General features: G+C 37.8%; 1 long non-coding RNA gene across 1 annotated transcript in view; it reads right to left on the minus strand.

Annotated features, from left to right (window-relative positions):
• Window positions 1-681: 681 nt before the first annotated feature.
• LOC139309519 (uncharacterized) overlaps window positions 682-14,489 on the minus strand; it is a 43,158-nt gene continuing 29,350 nt past the window's right edge. The window contains exons 2-3 of the long non-coding RNA XR_011599868.1: window positions 5,844-6,035; window positions 682-740 (exon numbers count right to left, since the gene is read on the minus strand). This is a non-coding gene — a long non-coding RNA (uncharacterized lncRNA). The remainder of the gene's footprint in view (window positions 741-5,843; window positions 6,036-14,489) is intronic.

The following is a 14,489-nucleotide window of genomic DNA, read 5'->3' on the forward strand; positions in this document are numbered from 1 at the left end:
TTAAGGCACCAGACTACAAGGCAGGAGACTTTGAGTTCAAATCCCACTTTAGCCATGAAAGCCAGCTGGGTGACTTTTGGCCAATCACTCTCTCTAAGCTCAACCTACCTTACAGGGTTGCTGTTGTGGGGAAAGTAGGAGGAGTAAGGTATGTGGGATATACCACCCAGGCATATCACTAATACAGCAACTCTGGGTGGCATACCATATGTTGTTCAATGATTGTCGCCTTTTTAAAATTTCTATTTAGGTGCGTATGCATTTATACATATTTAATTCTAATTTCCTTTTATCCCAAATTTTGGCAACATTTCACTGTGCCTGGCTAAATATAGACATGATGAAAACTTCTGGGAAAGAAGAGAAGAACATGAATTTTCTCAGAGAGCTTTGAATTTGACAAGTCACAAAGTGCCCAGTTCAATAAATTAAGATCAATCCAGAAATACGCTGGCCAGGATCCAAAGTATGTTCATTGTTCCAGACATTCAACAACATTCATTTTCTTAGAACCTTTTCCCCACCATGTTTCTTTGCAACCCCCAAAAACATAACTCACGGAGATCAGAGGCGTATCTAGAGTGTCACTGGATGAAAGACAAACAAGTGTTACCTAGCTAAAGCTTTTCAGACCATTGGGATCCTGACCATTATTTCCAAATAATATAGGTAATACTCAACCTTGCTCAAACAAATCCGATTGTCCTCTCTTCACATCCAAATAGCCTTGGTATAATGGCCTGAAATGACATCAAGCAAACTGAAATTTAATGTTACGTATTCACAAGATCAGGCCAACATCATCAAATGAGTCCTTCACTTCTAATGCACTTTTGTGCTCTCTTCTTAGTTCAGATGCCCTATCATCTCCATCCAAGGAGGAGAAAGTTAAAACAGTTTAGTTTTCCTGACAGTTAGACCAATTAATCAGTGGGACAACTTGCCTCCAGAAGTTATGAATGTTCCAACACTGGAAGTTTTAAAGAAGAGATTGGATAACCATTTGTCTGAAATGATATAGGGTTTCCTGCTTAAGCAGGGGGTTGGACTAGAAGACCTCCAAGGTCCCTTCCAGTGCTTATTCTATTCTATAAAGAACACCTCCACTTTCTTTGTCCCTGCCCTGTGGCCAATGCGGTAGACTGGGCCCAAAGGGCACAACAAGTAGAATAACAGAATAACAGAGTTGGAAGGAATCTTGCAGGTCATCTAGTCCAACCCCTTGGCCAAGCAGGAGACCCTATACCATTTAGCAGCAGCCTGTGAGAAGGGGAAATGGATTCACCCAAGATGGACTTGCCTAATGAAGGAAACACTCTTCTGTCCCTAATTCCGCTTGAGTCATGCAAAGTGAAATGGACTAGTAACGAGAGCGACTTCCTTATCTTCCATGAGAGACTACAGCTGAAAGGATAGATCTTTCCACCTCATGCAGGCCTGTTAACGTCAGATGGATGACCATGGGGAAGACAAGTCCAGGGTTAAAGCACCATGTTTCATAGAAGGGGAGACTGAGCAATTGCCAATGCAATCACACATCTAACCTATTAATTAAAAGAATGTATGTCCTTTGCATGACCACTGACCAACCAGTTAAGAATATTAGCCAGTTGCTCCAGTCAGGTTTGATCCAGGGTTTATTTTATTGCAGAGAATAAACCTACACAGTCATGCTGTTCTTTTTTCAACTAGCAAACAGGTGTCTTGTTTCTTTCTGAGATCACAAAACATGTTATCCCTCAACACTGTCAAACTATTCACTAAGTCTGCATTACTATTACTATTACTATTACTATTCTCATTGTTTCTATCACCCATCTCCTCCCACTTATGACTGTATGACTGTAACTTGTTGCTGTATCCTTACTATGTATATTGATTGCTTCCTAGTATGATTCGATTGCTTATTTGTACCCTATGACTATCATTAAGTGTTGTACCTTATGATTCTTGATGAATGTATCTTTTCTTTTTATGTACACTGAGAGCATATGCACCAAAGACAAATTCCTTGTATCCAAACACACTTGTCCAATAAAGAATTCTATCCTATCCTATCCTATCCTATCCTATCCTATCCTATCCTATCCTATCCTATCCTATCCTATCCTACCCTACCCTACCCTACCCTACCCTACCCTACCCTACCCTACCCTACCCTACCCTACCCTATCCTATCCTATCCTATCCTATCCTATCCTATCCTATCCTATCTGAATTGATCTGTGGGGAATACACACAGAGTGACCAAAACTCAGGAGTATGACATATCAAGGGACTGCTTTCTGACCCATAAATTTTCCTGCTGCAGAGATTCAAAGGTTAAGGTAAAAGTTTCCTCTGTCTAGTAGGGATGGTGCTCAGCTCTGTTTCTTAGCCAAGGGAGTCAGCATGGTCTGAAGATATTTCCCTGATCATATGGCCAGCATGACTATATGCTGAGGCACACAGAATGCTGTTACCTTCCCAGCAAAGTGGTACCTATTTATCTACTCACATTTGTATGTTTTCGAACTGCTAGGTGGGCAGGCATTCTACTTGGATCTTAATTATTGTCAGAGGTGAAACTGATAGTGAGAAAGAAAAGAATCTTTCCAGCAATGGAGTTAAATCTGTAGTTCTCTATCCCTCCATATAAAATGTTTGTTTCACTGTGCTTTTGTTATATAAAAGGAAGGGGAAATAGGTGCTATGAAAGCTTGTGCTCTTGCATAGCCTTCAACAAACAATAATTTTAAAAAAGGGATAGAAGCAAGGTAGGAATAGAATCAATAGAAACTAAGGTAGCAAAAATAGGCAGTTTGTTTGATCCCTAATTTTAGGCGATATATTGTATGTACATTTGCCCAAAATTATTTTTAAACTTAAATTCCTCTGAAGATTCCACCCAGAAATGGAGTCCTCTGTCTCAAAAACCAATTCTTTGGGAATATCATTTATAAGTTTCCTTGAGTGGTGTTTCATTAACATTTGGTAGCAATGTGAAATTAATGCAAGAGCTCATTCTGTTATCTTTCTGACCCGCTGAGATTTCAAGTAAGCAAGTTTGCAAAAGCATCTGGGGACAATTTGTGCAATAGACTGGCACTGTGTGGCTATGCACATTACAGGATGAGGTAAGAAAATAAGAGAGGTGTTGCAAAGAAAGTCATAAGAATAAACTACCCAATGATGACCATGATCAAAACTGGGAGGCCAAAGGCTACCAGCCTCTAACTTTTTAAGTAAATATAATTTTTGAGTTTCTCCCTAATATCTCTAGAAAATGAACACCTTGTATATTCAATGGTATCTACACATCCCAACTGATTTTCATATACATTCATAAATAATCTAGTTGTGCAATACCAACCAATTATATTTAAATAAAAATAATGATAAACTAAAAAAACCCCAATTATTTCCATTTTAGTTTCTTTAAAAAAAACAAATGAAGATATGTATTTTAAACAGCATTTAAAAGTTGACTAATCATAATATCTGATTACTATTTTAGAATGAACTACTGTAATTAATTGCAATTTAATTGTTACACTATTTTTATAGTTCTAAATTCTAAGATTTGCCATAATGTGTCCCACTAGCTATAGTGTGTTTGGCAAGCTATAAAGTGTTCCAGAGACAGGTCACTGTCACTATATAAATTTATAAAGAGAATACTTACATTTATTTCTCTGCTCCAGCAAGATCCCTACCTAACGTAAATAGCTTACCTAGTGTGAGCAACACTCCACAGTGCTGTTCACATTGTTGTGAACAGATTGTAATAATAAATAACATACTACTTTGAAAAGAATAATTGTAAATATAATTCAGCATAGCATTTCTGCAACAGTAGCCCATCTGAGATTCATATCTCCATCAAAGGAAACTGATCACCTGCTGAACCAAGGTGGCACCATTGGCATGGTTGTTTTGTAAACTGAGTCACTGTAACCTTGTTTGATCGCAGCCTTCACTAGCTAGGAAACAAAAGTTCAGGAATACTCAGAGCTATTTGCTTAACCTTGTGCTTAAGGGAGAGCTGTTGAATGTGAGCACTATACATTTCGACATTCTAAGGTCATTTTGCTTCACTCTCATCTCCTTCTTTGTAATCATGTGACATGTTTTTAACTGTATCATGAAATTGCATTGATTGGTTCAGCTTGTCCTGCTTGGGCAAATAGAAGGTATGCACCAAGACAACACAAGACGTCTGCCCCACCTTATTAATTCCATAACATAATCTGTAATTACTAAACCTTTTATAGTAAGATTAGCTTGCACAACCCAGTTCTTTGTATTCTCTCCACAATCACCATAAACCATATGGCCAGGCCATGTGTATTTAAATATCTAAAACTCTCAACAGCAATATTGTGACGTTGGCTTCTCCAGATATCCATTCATTCGGTATGGACCCATGGAGAATGAAATACACAATCTGTACTAGTTCTAGGTGTATAGTTTTCTTTCTTCAGCCAGTCCCAATGCAGCAAAGCACCCCATTAAAGCAAACTGCCTCTAACCTTGTGCTCCTGGATTTTACCCAACTCAGCTCTCCTCTCATTCATTTTGCCAGTTACTCTTTCTCAGCCCAATCCACCTCTCAGGATTGTGAACTCATCCCCCACCGCCACTCCCAAACTCACAGGGGAAAAAAAATCAGAATCTCAGTCCATGCACATGGTATGACTCAGACCTGCCTAAATTGCAACTCCGGCCTAACCAGTGAGACTTTCAGCCATCAAACTGTTGCCAATCCCTTTTTAAAATAATTGCTGGAAATAAGATATTCGTTTGTTTGTTTGTTTGTTTGTTTGTTTGTTTGTTCGTTTGTTCGTTCCCTGCCCTGGTGAACATACTTAATATTATTTTTCTGCCTTTTCTCTCTCACAACAACCATCCTGTGAGGCGGATTGGGCTGAGAGAAAGTAACTGGCAAGATGAGTGACAGGAGAGCTGAGATGGATAAAATCCAGAAGCACCAGATTATAGGCAGTTTGCTTTAATAGAATGCTTTGCTGCAAAGATGTAAAACACAGCAGATAAAACACAGCAAACATTGTGGTGAAATTTGTAATCTGTCTTGAATTTTTGTCAAAGAGACTCCAATCTCTTGGCCTTTCAGCCTTGCGACATTTCAAACACATGTTGCCTTGCAGAAACACAGCTGTGCCCATTAGAAGGAGGGTGCTGCTTTTTGGAGGTTTGGCACAGGAATAAAATTGGCAAGGCAGGAACCAGCCACTTCCAAACCCAACAGAACCATTATGTCAACATGGAACAATGGCTTCCCAATCTCAAGGCCATAAGGAAAACGCTCGACTATCCATTGACTAGAAAAGGCAGGAGGAAAAGGCCTAGAATTTAAAACCTGAACAGAGGCATAGGTAGAATTGTACCTCTGTGTATTGCAGCATGCAGATCTTAGTTTTGGCTTTCCGTATTGAAAGGGGCATGTTATAGAATATTTTATGCATCTGTTTATCAGTGTTATGGATATATTTCATTTGTAACTCATTTTTCTTCTGGGAGCCAAGGTAGTATACATAATGTACTTTTAAGTTACCCATGTTTTACTGGCAGGACAATAACTGTCCTATGAAGTAGGTTGGTTTGGGAAAGGGGAACTGATCCCCAACCTCCCACTGAACTCTGTGGTTGAAATGAAATTACCCAGTCAGCTAGCATCACAATGACATCTCACGGTTTTACAGAACTAGCCTGAATATTCATAGGTACTTTTAAGATATTTTTCTTTTAATTTAATGACATCATATAGGGGGATCCTCAAGGTGTGATTAGAAAAAAGACAAGATGATTGTTGCAATTCTGTGTGTTTTCCATCTTGACTTTACCTGGCAGTATTTTTTGAAGATGTCTCTCTTGCTTCTATTTAGTTCATCTTTTTCTTACTCGCCTGGCTAGGCATCCAGACACAGATGTTTTAAGCAATTGTGCAGAATGTCTTGAAGTTTGACTCTACAAAATAAGCCTGCTGTTGTCACTAAGGAACTTTATGTCGGTTGCTCTCTTCCTCTGCATCAGACCTGGAGAGGAAGGGAAAATTTATATTTTGCTGATAAAGAAATAAAGGGAGACTAGTATAGATCTATATACTCAGTATATATATTGAGGGGTATAAGGAAGCACATTCCTTTCACACTGCAAGGAAAGCAGTAAAAGTAAAATAAGACCATGAAATGTTATTAGAAACACCTCTCATCTTTCAACACAGCTGCTTTTCTTCACAACAGCTGCCAGGTGACATTTAAAATGACAGCACAAATTTACCAACCCCTTTAAGGCTATAGCCGTGAAGGGTCTTTCCGGAGCATTCAGATGTATCTTACATGCTTGACTTCCTAATATGGTAAGCAAGGATTATCATTTCTGCATACAGTTTTCTGCTTTGACTCAAAAAGCAGAATCCTGCTCACATGTATTTGAAACAACAGGCTATGCCTTTCTACGCAAAATGACTCCAGATGTAAAATTTGACATTGCTTGGATGGTTGATCGATGAAGATTTTCAGATAATATCTGATTATAAAGTTTATAATTAAATATTTCTTTATGCTGTCATGAATGTTAAGTTGTATTCATGGAATATCTACTTCTTTCTCCTCTGAATATCCACAATGTCAATTCCATTTTCACAAACTTCTGGTAAGAAAAGTAACTTGAGTACAGTTTGCCATAGTCATTATCTACAGTGTACCATGTCTAATGCCTATATCCAGGGAGATCTCAAGTTATTCGTAAGAAATGTATTGTGCAAGAATCTCTTATAATTTAAACCTGCCTTTCCTCAAAGCTACCTACAGTCCTACATCTATCATCCCAAGAATATAATCCCCCACCTGCCCTCTGTAACATTATAATCCGGATTACCTATCATCCATTTAATATAGGGTTTCCTAATCTTGGCAACTTTAAGACATAGATTTAGCTGACTGGGGAATTCTGAGAGTTGAGGTCTTAGCTTCAAGGTTGGAAAACCCTGATTTAATGTCTAAGATGCCTAGAGAGAAGATAAGCATTCTTCTACCAAGAGTTTTGCCAAACTTTAGTCTTTTGGTGTTTCCAGTTAAGTAATGCTATTCTTAGACTAGCTTGCAATGTTACTTCGTCTTAGTGCAATTTTAAAAATATGAAGAACTAAGGACACATTTTTGGAACTGCATATCTTAAATTTACACTTTTGTTGTATTGTCCCATGTTGGATATAACTTGGCAATATATATGCCTCAAATCTAAGAAAAAGGTATTTGAAATAAAAATGTTACTTCTAGATTTTGTTGTTGTTGTTGTTGTTGTTGAAAAAAAACCCTGTATCTCTATTTGGGCTGATTGAATTGTTTTTTGGACAGAATTAGAGTGCAAAGATTGGTCAACTCCGTTTTTGAGGAAATGGTTTTACAAATCATTTCCATTCCAGTGCAATCTGGAATGTTGTTTAAAAGCATCATTGTGTATAGGAAGAATGTTTTTGGAAGATCCCAAATGAGGAAACATTTTTAGAAAAGATCACCTCTGTGGGTGGTCAATTTGTGGTAGGAGTGTCAAATTTAGAATGCCCTGGTGGTTGTGGCTTTCAGAAGTGGAACATGGTGCCATGTTGCATCTAAAAGAAAGATTTGACTTGTTCCCAAAATTGCTATGATTATCTGGGTAAGAAGAACAGCGACAACCAAGTCTGTTTATTCTTTATGAAAAACACAACCTATCCTTTAATTAAAAACATGGTTTTATATTATGTAATACTTGTCTATGGCTATATCTGATCAGTAGGAAACATTTCAGCTCATTTGTTACTTTAGGTACACCTATATAAACATTTCCTTAAATATGTACTGCTCTGAAAAAAGAAAGTATATCACTTAAGCTATATAGAGGAAGGATGAGGTATGTATGTAATAAATGTTCAGTAAAATAGACCTGAATTTAATTTGTAAATTTGTATCATGGAAACAAAAAGCAACACCTTTTAATTGTTAATTTTAAATTTGTTCTAAAACAATAGGGGTGTTTTAATCTGTATGGGCCAAATTATTTAATGTGCTTTTACATTGTTTTTTAAATTTTGTATTATGTGTGTTTTATCTTTTGGCTGTTCACCGCCCTGAGTCCTTCGGGAGTAGGGCGGTATAAAAATCCCAAATAAAGTAAAGAAAAGTAAAACACACTACACTGAATAAAGACCATAAGGATTTTGTAGTTATAGCAATCCAAAGCACAATGTTATCTTCTATAAAAAATAGTTTCTATTTTCCTGCTTCATTCTCCTGCTTCACTTACCTATGGAGAGTATCAATAATTATGTTTGTCACAGTGTACTCATTAATTTTGTGTACTTTTTTCCTTTTTCAAAAAAACCAAAACAAATGCATCCATGTTATTAGCCTACTTTTATCTCCTTAGCAAACTGCAGCTTGAAACAGTTATTTGTTTCCTGGGAAATATTTGTGCATTTGGGAACCCAGTGAGTCACATATCTCCATTAGGACTGGCAGCAAAAAACAAGCAAATATTTTTCTTTCATGCTGTTAAGTGCTTAATAAATCCTACAAGCACATGTTGTGCTAAAGCAGTGGCATATTAATAAACTTTATGAAAGATGAATACTCATTTACATTGTAAAGCAGCCTTCTCCAGCCTGGTGCTCTCCAGATGTTTTGGAACAACATTGCCACAGTCTCCAACAGGGAATAGCTTGGCCTTGAGGCAGCTGAGAGAGGGATGTGACTTGTAGTCCAAACTACTGAGGAAAGCTGCTTTAAAGCAAGAAAGGAAGACCATATTCCTTCCCTGGGAAACAGAGACTATCTTTTGCTATGGAGACTTCTTTAGGTTCAGAGTCTTGTTAGCACCCACCCCTCTCCTAGAAGAATGAAATATTTTAGGAAATATTAAAAAGGCAGAATATTATATTTCCCTGGATGAGAAATGGAGAAACATGTTTTTTTTTTGAGGCAGGAAGCAGACTCACTCTTAATAGCCCCCACCCTCCCCAATAGCCCATAGCAGATGTCAGCACTTAAGAGATAAAGAGATGGCTAGGTCTATTCATAAGCAAAAACCCTCACCCAAGATACAACAAAGGTAGGATTAGCTCTCAGCCACAATAGGAATTGCCCAAAGCCCCTTCATTGCATCATCCAGACCATCTACACCAAACTTGACTCAGACAAACATGATCCCACATGGCCCCATGGGAGTCTGACAACAGCCAGTAGGATACATGTCCATACATGCCCTTGCCACAGGAACAGGAAACTCAAGTTCAAAGCCCAAGAGAGGGTATAAATAATCCTCACTCTCCAGTCCATGTTGTCAGCTACCCACAATCACACCTACTTGGTGGTTCTGCTTCACCATTAAACTATCCTTCCAAGCACCCTCCATGTTTCCAGTGTCTTTCTCCCCACTTGGAACTGAACCCAGATGGACATTTCTTCCAACAGTCTCCATGTGAATGAAAATTAGATCTTTTTTAAAAAGCAGGTGGGCAATTTTCTATTACATCAGTGTGACTCAAACATCAGGCAGCAACAGTGGTGAAATGTAAAATTTGTTACTACCGGTTCTGTGGGCGTGGCTTGGTGGGGGGGGGGGTAATGTGACTGAGTGGGTTTGGGCAATTATTATTTTTAACTTTTAAAACCTCTTCGTCTGAAGAGGTTGTAAAAAAAAATGCTTTTAAAAGCCTCTGACGATCCCAGCTGAGCCGTGCGATCATCAGAGGCTTTTTTTAATTTTTAAAAGCATTTTTCGGTCCAAGAGGTTGTAGAAAAAATGCTTTTAAAAATTAAAAAAAAAGCCTCTGATGATCGCGCGGCTCAGCTGGGCATGGGGGGGGCAGGGATTTTTTCTACTGGTTCTCCGAACCACCCGCCCCCATCGCTACTGGATCGGGCAATCCGGTCCAAACCGGGAGCATTTCACCCCTGGGCAGCAATTAAGATAAGAAATTAGCTGCCCCATACCGGAAGCTGCCATGCATAAGCTACCCTACATAGAAAACTGCCTTTTGCTAAATTGCCTCCTTTTGCGGGCCTTGATTGTCAGAAACTGTCCAGAATGTTAAACAGAATTCCTCACCCTCCACCTCCCACAGAGATTAAATCTGAGCCCATCTGCATACCAACTGTGTGCAGAGAATGTTATAAGATTTTCTCCTGGCCAAGATAATGGTGGAGTCAGCCATGTGGGTGGAGTCAGCCTAGAACTTGAGTGTTACTTCATTGATAAGCTGCCATGTGGGAGCAGCTGGCCACAGATGCCTGCAGCTCTGACGGGAACCTCTTCTGTCCTCAACTGTGAGAAATCTGTTTTTTTTGGACACAAGAACGCTTTAGGGAGCTGAACCTAGGCGGATGCTCTAAGTTCTCTTCTTTGGCTCCTATGTCAGATATGGGGAAAGCAGATATGCTAGTCAGTTAGATTAATAATGATAAGCAATTGTTGTTGCTGGATTATGGAACATTATGCCCCCCGTGGTGAGATATACACCCACCTTTCTGACCTTATGTAAGGGACTAAAAATTATGCTTCTGCCAGTTGGCTTGCGGCCCCATCATGCTGGACGTGGCTGACAGATTAAGACAAGACCCCATCTTCCCTGTGTGCAACCTACTCCCTCTCTCCCCATCTTTTAATTGTAAATTATTGCTATTGTGATTATTTATTGCTTCAATATTTTATTGGCTTTTAATGTTTGTAAGCCGTCCAGAATTTCATCTTGGTGAGATGGGCGCCAAGCAAGTCTAATAAATAAAATAAACTGTTTATTTTTATTTTTATGGTATTCTAATGTACCATGCATTAAAAAAAGAAGCTTCCTTCAGGTTGAACAAAACAACCCATGATTTCATGAACACATATCTGTAGTTGTTTGTCAACAATACCAATACGTTGTTCTATTCTTTAATTTCTTAGCCTAGCCTACAGCCTGGATATTTCCAGGAGGTTTTTCAGCTAAGATCTCAAAACTCTTGATCCTGCTTAGCTTTTGAGCTCAGAGAGGCTAGCAAAATAATAATGTGAGATACAGGTAGAAAGGCAAGGCAAACATGGAAACAGTACATAAAGCAGCTCAAGCTATGCTTATTTAGACCAAAGTCTCAGGGCTTTAATCTATTATAAATCAATTTTTGTTACTGCAGATACTATTATCTGTTTGATTTTTATTCTGCCACACTCTCACATCCCTTTGCTGTTAGTGTCACAATAAAAATAATGACAACTAAAAATAAAAGAACATGTACTCCAAACTATCATAAAAAAATCAACATAGGAGAAAAAATTATAAGAACAATAAGAGGTATAGGAAATGTTATTAAAGACTCTTTGGAAAAGTTCCATTTTATATAAATTTAATAGTAATTTATAGTAATTTAATACTAAAAATAGTAATAGAAGGCTCTGCAATTGTTTCATAATTAAAATTAGTTTTGATTATGAAATTAAATGATTAGTTTTACTGTTTTTGTTTTTGCAGTTGTTATTGCTTTGTATGTCATTCTAAGCCCTTTTAGAAGGATGAGTGACATATTATCTTCATCATCATTTAATGGATCAATGATCACTAGGAAGCAAAGATCCCTGTTTGGTTTCTGGATGCTTTGAAAAGGGCAAGCACTTCCCCAAATATACAACCAATCAAAATATTTTTAAAGAAATGGTTGTGTTTTCCTATGTCAGAAGGTTTGTTTGTTTGAAAATTACAGAATGTACTTTTATAACTGTCTGAATTTTACACTTTTTTAAAAAAAAAAATCATGTTCTTAACACACACAGGGATTTAGAGAAAGGATGGAGTGATGAATCTGGTTTGCCACCAGACACTTGACTCAAAGCCAAATGGTGATCTCAGTTTCATTGGCTTATTGAAGCTACTGATTTTATACTAGTTTTATTGAAGTTAGAATGGAGATTCTGACATTCAGCATTTGGTTGCCCTGCACTATTTTTGTAGAAGAGTACAGACATTTGAAACTATGTCCCAGATGAACATAGTAAAAGTCTCTGTGTACATGAGGACTGGATGCTTGTAGTTCAGGATTTCAGGGAAGGTGACGTATATTTGGCCCATTGCCTCAGCATCTAATCCTAGCCTTGGCTGCAATGTGATTTTTAAAAAAACACCCAAGTGATTAATTTTATGAGTTGTAGTTGGTTGGCTTAATAATCAACTGGATTTACACAAATTTGCACACAGGTAAAAACAAGATTTCTGAAGCAAGATCTATGCTGTCTTCTTTAAAGGTATTCTCTCTGTGGGGAGAATGACTTTGAGCTCATTCTGTAGTTTCTTGTTTTCATTCTTTGTTCTTTTAAATTCTGTCTTGTACTGTAGGTAGAATTGTTTTTTATATACAGAATTCCCTTCCCTTCCCTTCCCTTCCCTTCCACCTTTCCCAACATTACAAAGTAGGATAATCTGAGCCTGTGCTATGAGTAAAAATTCTCCAAGTCTCCCATGAGGTTTTCAACTCTAAAACTGTAAGGACTATTCTGCAGAATTTATTCAATGCAGGGGTTGGGAATTTTCAATGTTCAATGTTCTAGTTGATTCAAACATTTTTCCTCTGTTTGCAGGGAACAATTGTTTAGTAACATCTGGAAGGAAAGTTATCTGTTCCAATTGAGTATTTTTTTTTTCATAAAGTAATTTTATAAATCTTCCACTGCCCATCTTTTCAAATTGTCCTTAAGGAGGGGTTTTTTCCAACCTTCTATTCATTAAGTAATTTATAAAATCTGCTCCCTGAATTAGTTCTGATGGTGAAAAACCTGCACACACCCTTCTATTGTACTTCATAGTGCTTTTGCTTATATAGTCCCCTCAGTGAACCATGATAAACTCTATTAATGTAAATCAGCCAGAGTCAAGAAACCTCAGAAGGCAGGAGTTTCCGCACTTAAGCTTTAAATAAGAAGAACTGCATAAGATCTACATATAATTTTACATTACTGCAATTGTGAATCCTGAGGCAATTATTGTTTCCACAGAGGAAACACATCAGAGTCATGAATGGATCCACCACAATGGTCACTGCTTGTATTTTGAAGCAGTTTTATTTTATATCTTGGTGGGGAAGTGCAAGATTTACTGAAGGAGTGTTTTATGGCACAGCTTTACATAATATGTGCACACAGGGAATCCAGGGTAGATTATAAATGCTTCTGTTTGTCTTTACACATAAATTACAGAGCTGTTGTAATTATTCCCAGGAAGCTAAATAAGGGCTGAGGAAACATAGGAACAAGGGTGCTATGCAGTTAATTGTAAGCACTGTCATGGACCTGTAGCAAATCTCCAGTGACCTTCATGAAACTCGTCAAAATGTATACTTGTAGACCAACACTTTTTGATTACTTTTAGTGCCTGTACATTAATCACGGTTTTTGGTTTTCAAAGTATTATATAAATGGAACAGATTCTATGCTGTTTTATTTTTGCTATAATATAAGAAGTTGAGGAAGGAAGACTTGTGAGGAAGGTTGCAGGTCATTTACTTGATTCCCCCCCCCCCCTTTAAGTAATGTATAAAGTGGGTCAAATAGATTAAAACATTTTACTATTGATGCTCATTGGTTCGAATAAATGCAAAATTTAAACATATTTTTAATCTATATTTTATTATATATTGTTTATATACTTCCCAATTCTGTTGTATGGTTGTATCAGAGGTGGGTTTCAGCAGGTTCTGATCAGTTCTGGAGAACCGGTAGCGGAAATTTTGAGTAGTTTGGAGAACCGGTAGTAAAAATTCTGATTGGCCCCGCCCCCATCTATTCTCTGCCTCCCATGCCCCAGCTGATCGGGAGGAAATAGGAATTTTACAGTATCCTTCCCCTGCCATGCCCACCAAGCCACACCCACAGAACCAGTAGTAAAATTTTTTGAAACCCACCACTGGATTGTATGGTTATTTTTATTAATATATGAGGTTCTCTGTATGGCCATATCATAACATAAGAGTGCAATTAACATAATTAGACTAACTAAAATGGGGTTGAGTACTTTGTGGCTCAGTGTCTTGTGGGAATCATGTTGTCAACTTGTATGCCAAGCAAGGAGTCTAAATGACTCCTTCCAGTCCTATAATATGGTTTATATATTTGTTTTGATAAAGCATGACATGCAACGATAGTATCTGGATTATCTCTGAGTATTGACCAGTCTTCCAACCAAAAATACTTGCTTTCCAACTCATGGAGGGCTAATGGAGAAAAAAGAAGCAGAGATAGCAAGCACTCTCGTTCTCATGATTCAGCTTCTCTGGAAAGTTTGACAAATTGCCCAAGGAGGGTTGAAGACCCAACCAGCAAAAGCAAAAAAAATAAAATAAAAATAGAATCAAAGCATATGAAGGAACAGGAATTCTTAGTAGACTCTTCATTCCTTGCTATTGATCAGACAAGGAAGGAGATGATCCGGTCCACCCAGGCAATTGGCATGCTGTACTACAGGAATGACTTGCAAGTTAATGTTC

The sequence above is a fragment of the Pituophis catenifer genome, unplaced genomic scaffold (assembly GCF_029215685.1).
Source record: "Pituophis catenifer annectens isolate HBS135680 unplaced genomic scaffold, rPitCat1.0.hap2 SCAF_2, whole genome shotgun sequence".
NCBI lineage: Eukaryota > Metazoa > Chordata > Lepidosauria > Squamata > Colubridae > Pituophis > Pituophis catenifer.